This window comes from Mus caroli, unplaced genomic scaffold, assembly GCF_978045245.1.
Source record: "Mus caroli unplaced genomic scaffold, Mus_caroli_1 scaffold_6, whole genome shotgun sequence".
NCBI classification, from domain to species: domain Eukaryota; kingdom Metazoa; phylum Chordata; class Mammalia; order Rodentia; family Muridae; genus Mus; species Mus caroli.
In genome coordinates, this window is record NW_028227261.1 from 26591484 (window position 1) to 26601796 (window position 10313).

At 49.8% G+C, this 10313-nt stretch overlaps 1 non-coding gene across 1 annotated transcript; it reads right to left on the minus strand.

Annotated features, from left to right (window-relative positions):
• Nucleotides 1-3057: 3057 nt before the first annotated feature.
• LOC115031017 (small nucleolar RNA SNORA17) lies at nt 3058-3192 on the minus strand. The gene has a single exon (XR_003836606.1). It is a non-coding gene; the product is annotated as a small nucleolar RNA SNORA17 (small nucleolar RNA).
• Between the last annotated feature and the right edge of the window lie 7121 nt (nt 3193-10313).

Consider the following 10313-nt stretch of genomic DNA (forward strand, 5'->3'; position numbering starts at 1 on the left):
CCCACCTCTGACAGCCTTCCCCCACATCCTTGCCTAGCCTGGAAGTGCAGGCAACACCCACACCTCCCCCACTTAACCACTCCAAACCTTACTGATCTCCTCCCTTGAAGGAGCAGTCCCTGAAGGCCAGCCCCACATAACCAGCCCAAACCAGGTCAACTTCCTCAGCCCTGTTTCAGATTAGCTCAGCCATTTCCCCAGGGAACCTAGCTCTCATTTGCTCCATTATTAAATCATCAGGACCTGGTGACTCCCAGCAGGCCGCTTCTGGAAAGGTTTTTGGGTCTGTCGGGATCTTTGCCTGGTACAGAACTGGGCCACTGCCTGGGCTCCCTGAGAGCCAGGAAGGGCGGCAGTCAGTACCACACCACAGGGCTGGAGCGCTGAGACCCCTTTGGAATATAATTCCACTGCAGACACTAGACACGTAACATACATTTAGAAGCCGCTTTTGCTCAAAAGCAGACTCCCTGCTTATGCCCATAAGGCACGGTTCAAAAGCCTGGCATCTCTGCCTTCATTTGTCTTTCTCCTTTGCTTTGGGTCAGACTCCTGCTTGACTCTATTCAGGCGAGTTAATCGTTCAAGGAGTGTCTGTCTACATGACCCCTTCAGGGCTGAGGGGACAGAGATAAATCATAGCCCTAAACCTGAAATCACCTTGGATTCTAGGAACAGCCAAGTCTCACAAGACAGATCATTCTCATAGCAGGGCAGTTATCCATGATGACAGGCCTGTACCCTAGAGCAGGAGAAACCATCTCCTGAGAGGTGACCAGCTGTCCCCTCAAGCTACAAGGGCTTCTTCATGCCACCTAGGAGGACCAGTCCTTAGACAAGTTCAACCAGACCACGTGTCTAGCAGCACTGAAGAATTCTGCATGTGTCTCTTGCCCCAGCACGCCCTCCATTTAAGCCTAAAGCTCATTTGGTAGCTCAGGGGTGGAGACAAGGTCCCAGGACCCCTTTGTGGTTGAAATCACCCCTGCTTCTCACCATTGTTCTCTTTGGTTGGACTTGGGACACGTGGTTGAGCTCAGTCTTTGGAGGCTGTTCCACTCGGGGCTTTGATCCTAAGACTCTGACCACAGTTTGACCCTCCTGTACCAGTTGCCTTGGACACAGGAGGAAACTGCTGCAGAAGGAACCCAGTGCTCTCTCCAAAGAACCTCAACCCCAGCCTGCCCCACTCTAGCCTGCACATTCCTTACTGTTCTTCCGCATCTGGAACAAACCAGGACCATCCTAGAGTGTAGGACTCCAAGAATCTTCCGGGTGTGCCTGTTTGGGGATCGGGGTTCAGAAACCCTCAGCTTGTACCCCGACTCTGTCACTGCTCTGGAAAACCAGGGATAGTTCTTTAAGGTCACTCGCAGTCCAGTCATGGGGGTTAGAAGGGCAGCCATGTTTAACGCATGGAGGATGACGGACTACACCAAGCTGCCTTGAGTCACGCCTGCCACATGCAGTGATTTTCATGACGCACACTACAAAGTGGGTTCTTGATTGGATGGTGCCACAAGATAGAAAGAAACCGGGTTAGGTCTGAGTCAGACCCTTAAGGCAGAAACCTCTGAAGGGCAATGGGCCCGCACTTCCCATCTTGCCAGCCTGTTCTGTTACCTTCTTTCTGTTCTTTGACATTGCAGGCTGCTATATGGGAAACAGTTCTCTTGTAAGACATGGAGTTCTGGTTACATTGTCTGCATCAGGCTGGCAAAAGGTAAGGTGTGCAAGAAAAGTCCTCAAGCCTGAAGCAGGCTGGCGCCTCACTTATGCTCTCACTCTATTGGCTGGAGTATAGTCACTTGATCCCAACTGCTGCAGGGGTACCTGGGAAGTGTAGTTCTTATGTGTGTCCAGAAAAAGCAGCAGAAACACAGCTGGCTGGACAGTTGATGCCACACCTGCACAGGTAGAATGACATCATAAAAACCCAGTGGGTTCACAGGAGAGCCCACCACAGAGATTATGTTCCTGTCCTTCTTCATGCTTGTTGCGCTAAAGCACAGCAAGATTGCATGGTGGCAAGTGGGACCACAGCCACGGTGCTCCCTGAGAAGGAGGCAGAAGGCTCAAGATGGTTCACACGCATCTGTGTCACCTAGACGAACAATGGATGTTGGCTCCATGGGTTATTTGGTCTCTCCTTCCTGGGTTATTTGAACTCAGCAGGAAACTGAAGATAGAGGATCACACAGATCACTGGATGTCAGATCTCTCCCATCTCACAGATGAGCATAAGGACATTCAGAGATGGGAAGGGGACCGTGAAGAACCCCTGGTACTTAAGGTCGCACACAGTCTACCATGACCAGGTAGCTCCACTGAGTTCAACCCAAAATGGAAGACTCCTTTTACCAGCAGGGCTTCCCTGTCTCTCACCTTGCCCCGTGAGCCCCATCTACCACATCCTCTGTTCTGGAAAAGTTGTCCTTGGTAGACCTACAAGTTCAACTTCTTCTTTCCCAATAAGCACCCAACCAGCAAGTACCTGGGAGTCCTGGAATGCCTCTCCAAACAAATAAAGCATTCAAGGTACCTTAAACTCTAGCCATTGATTTTACATTTACCTTGAAAACTCCTTCCCACTTTCCAAGGTTCATACATAGCCCTGGACCACCCCAAATAAAGTGTATGTGTACAAACCCACCCCGAATGAAGGTATACACACAAGCTAAGATCGTCTGGAGAGCTGTCTTACTGAAGATCCTACCTAGGAGAAGGACTCCTCTCTTCTCGCTGGCACTCACTCCCAGTCAGACTGGGATCCCATAGACCCCACCCATTCCAGACTCCACTCCATCTGTCCAGCCGGCTGTGCAGTGAAGGCGCCTGGACATGCTGAGGGATCAACCGGAAGACAGGGTACCATAGCTGGGCCCCAACATGGATCCCAGAGAGGATCCATGTCACCAGCCAGAGATGTGCGCTAAGATCTGATGTGTAGATCACAGCCCCAAATTGGAACGGCTGTCTACATGTTATCCTGGAAGACTAAACAGGTCCTGCCTGGCACCAGACTGGTAGCCACTTCAGGCTTGCTTCTTTCAGGGAAATGTTAGGCTACTGGTCATTCGGGTGTTTGCAGGTCGGGTTTACACTGAGCCTAGACATTGTCTCTCTCCCCTCTGCCACCTGCTGACACACATGGGACACAGCAGCCACACCTGCAGTGCCCGGGGGGGGGGGGGAGGGGGGCAGGCTCTTTTCTTTGTTGTCTGTTGGCTTTCTCTTTAATGATACCTGCAATTTTCTTTTCTAAGAAGAAAGAAAATATCCTTATGATGAGCTCGTTTGGCTGTGTTGTTCACAGGACGCAGGTGTTAGCCAGGGACGTGCCATTTTGAAAATCTCCGTTTTGGTTGAACTGTGACAATTCTAGTCACTGCAGTAATTTGGTTTCCAGAACTACAGAAACACCTTGTCTTCCCTGTCTTGCCCACCACAGGAGTGACAGATCAGGAAGAGTCCTTGTGGACCATCAGACATTCTGTAACAGTGCTCACTGGTCATGCCCAATATCAGAAAACTGTGAGAAAAAAGGAAAAAAAAACCCAATCTACTCCCCCACCTCCCTCCTCTGAACTCTTTCAGAAGAGACCCCACACTACCGAATGGGACTGATTGTTCCTGAAAGTGCCCAATTACTGCTGTCTGCCTGATGGCTAATGGCATTAATCTCCTGTAATTGATGTCTTAAAAAAAACTATCACAATGCCCCCCTCAAACCCCAAGCCTCCAAACTTTCACAATTATGTAGCCCCCTCCCATCTTAACCTTTTGGTGAGCCCTTTCTGTGTGCTTCCCTGTGACTCCTTCATGACTCAATTCTAGAAAGGAGACCAGGGATACTACCCAAGACAAGTGCCCAGCACAACTTCCAGAAAGCGAAGGTCCATTTAAAATATAAGCATTCGCATGTTCACCCATGTTTGCCCACAGTGTGATCAGCCTATGTGTTGAAGATGCCACCATGTGGATCCGTGGCTCTGTGGGCTGCTCTGCTAACAGGTGAGGACAAGGCACACAGGTATAAGAGAAAACAACGAGCCCAGTGACCCACTCCCTTTCTCCATGTGGTCTCAGGCCTGAGACCCAGGCACAGCTTCCTTCCCGACCCCAACTGCTGCTGCTCACCTGGAACTCACCAGGGTAAGGGTGGGCAGGAGCCAGCAGCTCTAAGGTGCAGCCTGTCCTGCCACTCAGTGAGGGTCCTGCTGGGGCTCCCTGCTCAGTCTCTCTGTGGGCTCATTTTGACAATCTGAGCATAGAACACTTCAGACATGAGCTCAAACCTGAAGAACAAGAAGATGAACTGCAGGAGAGGTTCCAGGCAGGGGATGAAGAAAGTGCAGCTGAGCCCAGGAGGCAGAGCTGAGCGATGTCCCAAGAAGCTGGAGGAAGAGAAGGAAGGAAGAGGAGGAGGAGGAGGAGGAGGAGGAAGAGGTGAGGTCAGAGGTGACAGGAAGGGTCAGGGAAAGAGAAAAAGCTCTTGGGTAGCAGACCTGGCAGGGACTTCTGGCTCCCTCATTTTGGCTATCAGACAGTTGAAACAATGGCCCCCAACATTAGAATAGCCACCCTGGATTGGAGGAGAGAAAGTCTAAAGCCCGGGTGAGTTAGAGGGCAAAGAGATTGTTGTTTGTCTGACCAGCTTGCAGAAGAGGGGGCCACTTGCAGAAGATCCACAGATGAGCAGGGCCACTTCTCAACCAGGATTGCTCAGATCCGAGAAAGTCCAGCCTCTACTCTAGCCTAAATCTCAAACCGGGCTCCCAAGGATAGACTATGGGGGCTGGGGGAATGTGGCCACATTGAATAAATCTCCTTTTTGTTTGTTTGTTTGCTTGTTTACTGTAAATTTAACTGTTTTAACTAACTTATCCAGGAGAGGAACATGTCTACCAGGTTTGTTTGGGGGTTGGGGACACAGAGAGTGACCCTAAGTCTAGTTAGAACTGGAGGCAGCACATCCAGGTATGATGCTTATGAAAATCAGTCTATCTGGAGCATCATGTCTGTGTGTCTGTGTCTGTGTGTGCATTTATATCCCTCCTGCACGTGCACACACACACACACACACACACACACACATGCGTGTGAGCTCATGCTTACCCACACAAATGTGCACATACAAACAAACACATACACACACAAATTCTGCATGCACACAAGAATAACAATAAAGTGTCCGATTCAAAATTAAATAAGCAAATTAATATTTACTTAAGCTGAGCAACCAAGCCATAATAAACTGTGGATTTTTAAAAGCCAACAATTGCCAACAGCAGTGTGGAACTGAAACAAACCCCACTGCATCCTGATGCCTTCTAGCTTCATTCCCTAAGCTCTTTGGGCCATACCCCCCACCCTGCCACCCCCTCCAGTCCCCACCACCACCACACCACCTCAACATTCTCAGAAGAATAGAAATCAGGGCCAGACTCTCCTGCAGACAGCTCCTCAGAATCATTTTCTGTCATCCATCTTTCCAAGTGTCTTTCACCTTCAGAATATGATGCAGATGACGTCATGGGAACGTTCAGAGCTGCTGTCAAGTTTGGGAAATGCTCTGTCAAGGATCCTTTATATGTGCACGGTGAGATCTGAGGGCACATCAGGTTTTCTTTTCTCTTTCTAATCCTCATTAATCTTATGAATCGACAATGCTCATTAGCTGTAGCACTTGGGCCCTCTGCCCCCACCCTCCAACCCCCACCCCCTTCCCCTAAGGGCTTTGGAGAGCCACAGCCCTCTCACAAAAGCTTCTTTAGGCTTTGGGAAAGCCACCTGCTTCTGGAAGTTTCTCATGGGTTGGGGAGTTAGTCTGCACTGGGGCTGCTGCAGGGCAGAGAAGTACAGGTTATGGGAGTCACAGGGAAGCTCTGGGAGATCACAGCAAGGAGACAAGATGGCGGATGCACAGGGACTGGGTGTGGCTTGTGCAGACCTGGGAGAAGAAAGGGGGCAATTCTGGGTGCCTTCTGGCTTTCTTTCTCCATGTTCTCTTTGGATTGAGGCCTGGACACATGCCTTGCCTCTACGTGCTTCCCCTCATATGGAGCTGAAGCCTCAGCACACTGGAAGCAGTCACCCACCCAGAGCTGACAATCACACAGTGCCACCTACCTAAGCTTTCAGTGGAAGCAGAGCTGACAAGAACAGGTTGATCTCCCTGTGGGATCATCTTAGACAACCTGACCCGGTGTTGGGGGAGCACTTCCCACAGTGAGCTAGGCTCTCCCACATCGGTCATTATTCAAGATGATACCCCACAGAACTGCCTATAGGCCAATCTTACAGAGGTGTTACCCAATGAAGGGTCCATTACCACTTCCCAGATACATTTAGGTTTGTGCAGGACAAAACCCAACCAGCTTAAGTGTGAAGGCTTTGACAGGAAGGTGTCCTGTTGGGCCAAGAGGAACTCAAGAATAACACACACCCTCTTTAAAGCAAGTCTGTCCCCAAGGTCAGGGCTATCTGCAAGGTAAACCCCTAAATAGCCTTTGGGCTACAGGCTGGTATCCAGGATGTGCTGAGAATTCAAGGACAGAGGTCTCCCGGAGGCCAGGAGCACAGAGGACAAGGGGCCAAGGGTGAGGAAGGATGAGTTGGATGAGGCAGGGAGAGCAATCTGCACTTGGAGAGAAAGACACTACCTGAGGCTCCAGCTGGCCTGGAGCCTTGCTGCCCTGCTCACAGAGCTGCTGTGGTAGCCATGCACACCCCCAGTCATCAGCACAGTCACAGGATGACGGACAGCTGATGCTGAAGGATGACTGTGGGAACAAAGCATTCCAATGAGTTCGAGGCTAGCCCTGAGCCCCCAAATGAACTGAAGGCTAGCCCTGAGCCCCAGAAATTCCTTCTAAAGACCCTCATCATTTAAAATGGCAAGCACAGAAGTAACTTCATTTCTAGTAGTGCTGACATGGGGCTTGCTACTTATGCCCTGCACCTGCTTTGTCTAGGCCCCTGCTGTGTGGTCTCCAGGGTCCTGCTTTGGGTCTATATCCCTAAGTCTGGTATCTAACACTAAGTAGTTTGGGAAGATCTGAGTTGTGTGGGGAACAGAGGGTGAACACCTTCGGGTTAGAGTCAGTGGAGACAGAGATGGGGCAAAAGGATGGAGACAGCCAGGGATTTATGGTCAAGGATAGGGAAGAAGGTTTAGAGAGGACCTCAAGCTCAAGGATGCTGGGGTGAGGGCTTGGCATTGAGGCTGATTGGGAATGGGGTGGGACAGAAAGTGATTGACAAGAGGCTAAGGAGCAGTGACGATAAAGTAGCTGGACTGCTGGTGTGGGGCAGATGCCAATCCTCCAACCTGTGCCCAACCTCTACGTGTGTCTTCAGACCATACATGGCCGGACACAAGCCTGTCCCCCATTTCCTTCACTCTGTGGTACCTTCTTCATGTCTCCATGCTCCTAGGATGCTCTCCTTCTCTCACTCCCTAACCCTCCATCAGAATCCAGGTCCTGCAATTAGAAGTGACACTTGGAGTCACCGTGCAATCAACACCTTCATGTTACATTAAAAGTAACCTAGGACTGGGGTGTCGCTCCGTCAGGGTGTAGCTTTGTTGGTGGAGTGTGTGTCTAGCATGCCCGAGACCCTGGGTCCTACCCCCAGTGTTGAATAAATAAAACTGGGAGAGGTGGTACACACCTGTAGTCCCCAGGGGTATCAGACATTCAAGGTCACCTTGGGCTACATACCCAGTTTGAGGCCAACCTCGGACACACAAGACCTCTCTCAAAAAAGTTCAGTTAACTTAAATCCAGAGAGATGGTCGAGATATGGGCAAGGTCACATAGCCACAGAGGGATTGGGTAGGCAGGACAATTGGTGTCCAGGCTTTACTGCTTATGGCTGACTCTGCAGCTCAGCAGGGCTGCCGAGTGTTTCAGCCCAGGACTTTAGACAGCAGCAGAGGCTCTGCCCATCATGGGTAGACCAGATTCCAGATCATTTCTTGGATCTACTCATGAGCCCCTTGTTGAGAAGCAGAGGCTCCGCAAGGCACCATGCTCCAAGGAGCCTGTGGAAGCAGCAGGAATTCCAGGTCACACTGATCTGAAGCCTGTACTGCAATCCCATCTGCTAACAGTCTGTCGGTTCCAGCAAACCACAAGGCCGAGTTTAGAGGGAAGGGGCTGGGAGATAAGTCACATGTCAAGGGAGAAGATAAAGAGAGAGTTAATTCCTATCTGCCTGGTTTCAAGCATGAGCCCCACTGAACACGATTGCAAAGCTGTGTCCGGGGAAACGATTTTAATCGAGAATTATGTGTGTAGCCTGGCTGTCAACGTCCTATAAGAGAAATGCGTTCTCAAATCTGCAAGGGCTCAGGAAAGTCAGCCCTCTCTAAGCCTCCAGCAGAATCTACTTGAAGACTTAATCCAACCCACCAGAAGATAATTCAAAGAACTCGCAGCAGCCAAATCTACAGGGTGGTAAGCCTGGGCATCCAGAATAATTTTGAGAACAAAGTTGGACCAAATGCTGTCATAATGGTTACAGAACAGAATACAAGTTGTGAGGGTCTTGAAAGAAAAGCTATACAATATGAAATAAAGATTTGAAGATGATAGCCGAGAAGGGACATCCTACTGCTAAAAGCTGAGGTGTGTGGAGGGAGGGTAGAGAAAGACAGGAGCTGTCAGTTATCTCTTTATGGTGGGTTATGGATGGGGGAGATGGTCGGTTAACTAAGGACCAATGAGATGGCTCAGTGCATAAAGGTGCTTGCCACTAAGCCCCATGACCTGAGTTCAATCTCTGGGACCCACATAGTAGGAGACAAAAGACTCTCACAAGTTGCCCTCTGACCTCATGCCATACCACGCCACGCCCCACACACACAAAGTAAAAAAAAAAAAAAAGTAATATGAAAGTTTAAAACGTTGCTCAGTTGAGAAACGCAGACTACCCACATCATTTAAAAGGACAGAAATGAAATTTAAACCAGAGCGCCTGTCAACACAGTATCAAAACAGGGAGGGATAAAAAGCCATAAAGCACAAAGACAGCCGTGGGTGTCACAAAAACATAGCATAGACACATAGAAATGAGTGAAAGCAACAGAAAATGGCTATTGTAAGATAAATAAGGCTAGTAAAGGGATCTCTCGCTGTGAGCCAGAGCAATGATTACTCTACCAGAAATACCCAGGGAGACGGGTGTCTTAGTCACTGTTCTAAGGCTGTGAAGAGACACAACGACCAAGGCAACTCTAATAAAAGAAAGCATTCAATTGGGGCCTTGCTTACAGCTTCAGAGGATTAGTCCATGATAATCATGGCAGGGAGCATAGTGACATGCAGGTGGCAGGGAGGAAGAGTGACACTAGGCCAGGTGTGGACTTGTGAAACCTCAAAGCCCACTGCCAGAGACACACCTTCACCAACAAGGCCATGCCCCTCCAATAAGGCCATACCTCCTCCAGCAAGGCCACACCTCCTCCAACAAGGCCACACCTCTCCCAACAAGACCACACCTTCTCCAACAAAGCCACACCCCCTCCAACAAGGCCATACCTCCTCCAGCAAGGCCACACCTCTCCCAACAAGGCCACACCTTATCCAACAAGACCACACCTTCCCCAACAAAGCCACACCCCCTCCAACAAGGCCATATCTCCTCCAACAAGGCCACACCCACTCCAACAAGGCCACACCTCCTCCAACAAGGCCCTTTCTCTTCCAACAAGGCTACACCTCCTAATCCTTTCTAAACAGTTCATCATCTGGGGGCTAAGCATGCAAACTTACAAGCCTTGAGGTCATTCTCTTTCAGTCCACCACAACAGGTATCCAATAGGCACTTCAAACAACATCAGAGCTGGGGAGATGGCTCAGTGAAGGGCTAACTGGGCAAGCTTGAGGACCTAAGCTTGGATACCCAGAGCCCACCTAAGAAAAGCCAGGCATGTGGCAAGCATCTGCAGCACAGCACTAGAGGACACAGGCAGAGGGGTGATGGGGGTGGAGTCCATGAGATCCAGGTTCACAGAAAGACCATGTCCCAGGGGGTAAAAATGCACAAGCTAGAAAGATCGTTAGAACCACTTGTTGCTCTTTCAGGGAACCCAGGTTCGATTCCCAGCACCCACATGATGGCTCACAACCACCTATAACTCCAGCTCTAGGGCATCTGATGCCTTCTTCTGACCGCTACAGGCACCAAGTCTTCAGGTGATGCACATACACACATGCGGATAAAAATACTCACACATGAAGTTAAATGAATAAATCTAATAAAAATAAATAAACAAATAAGGTGCAGAAGTGAGAGAGCAAAAC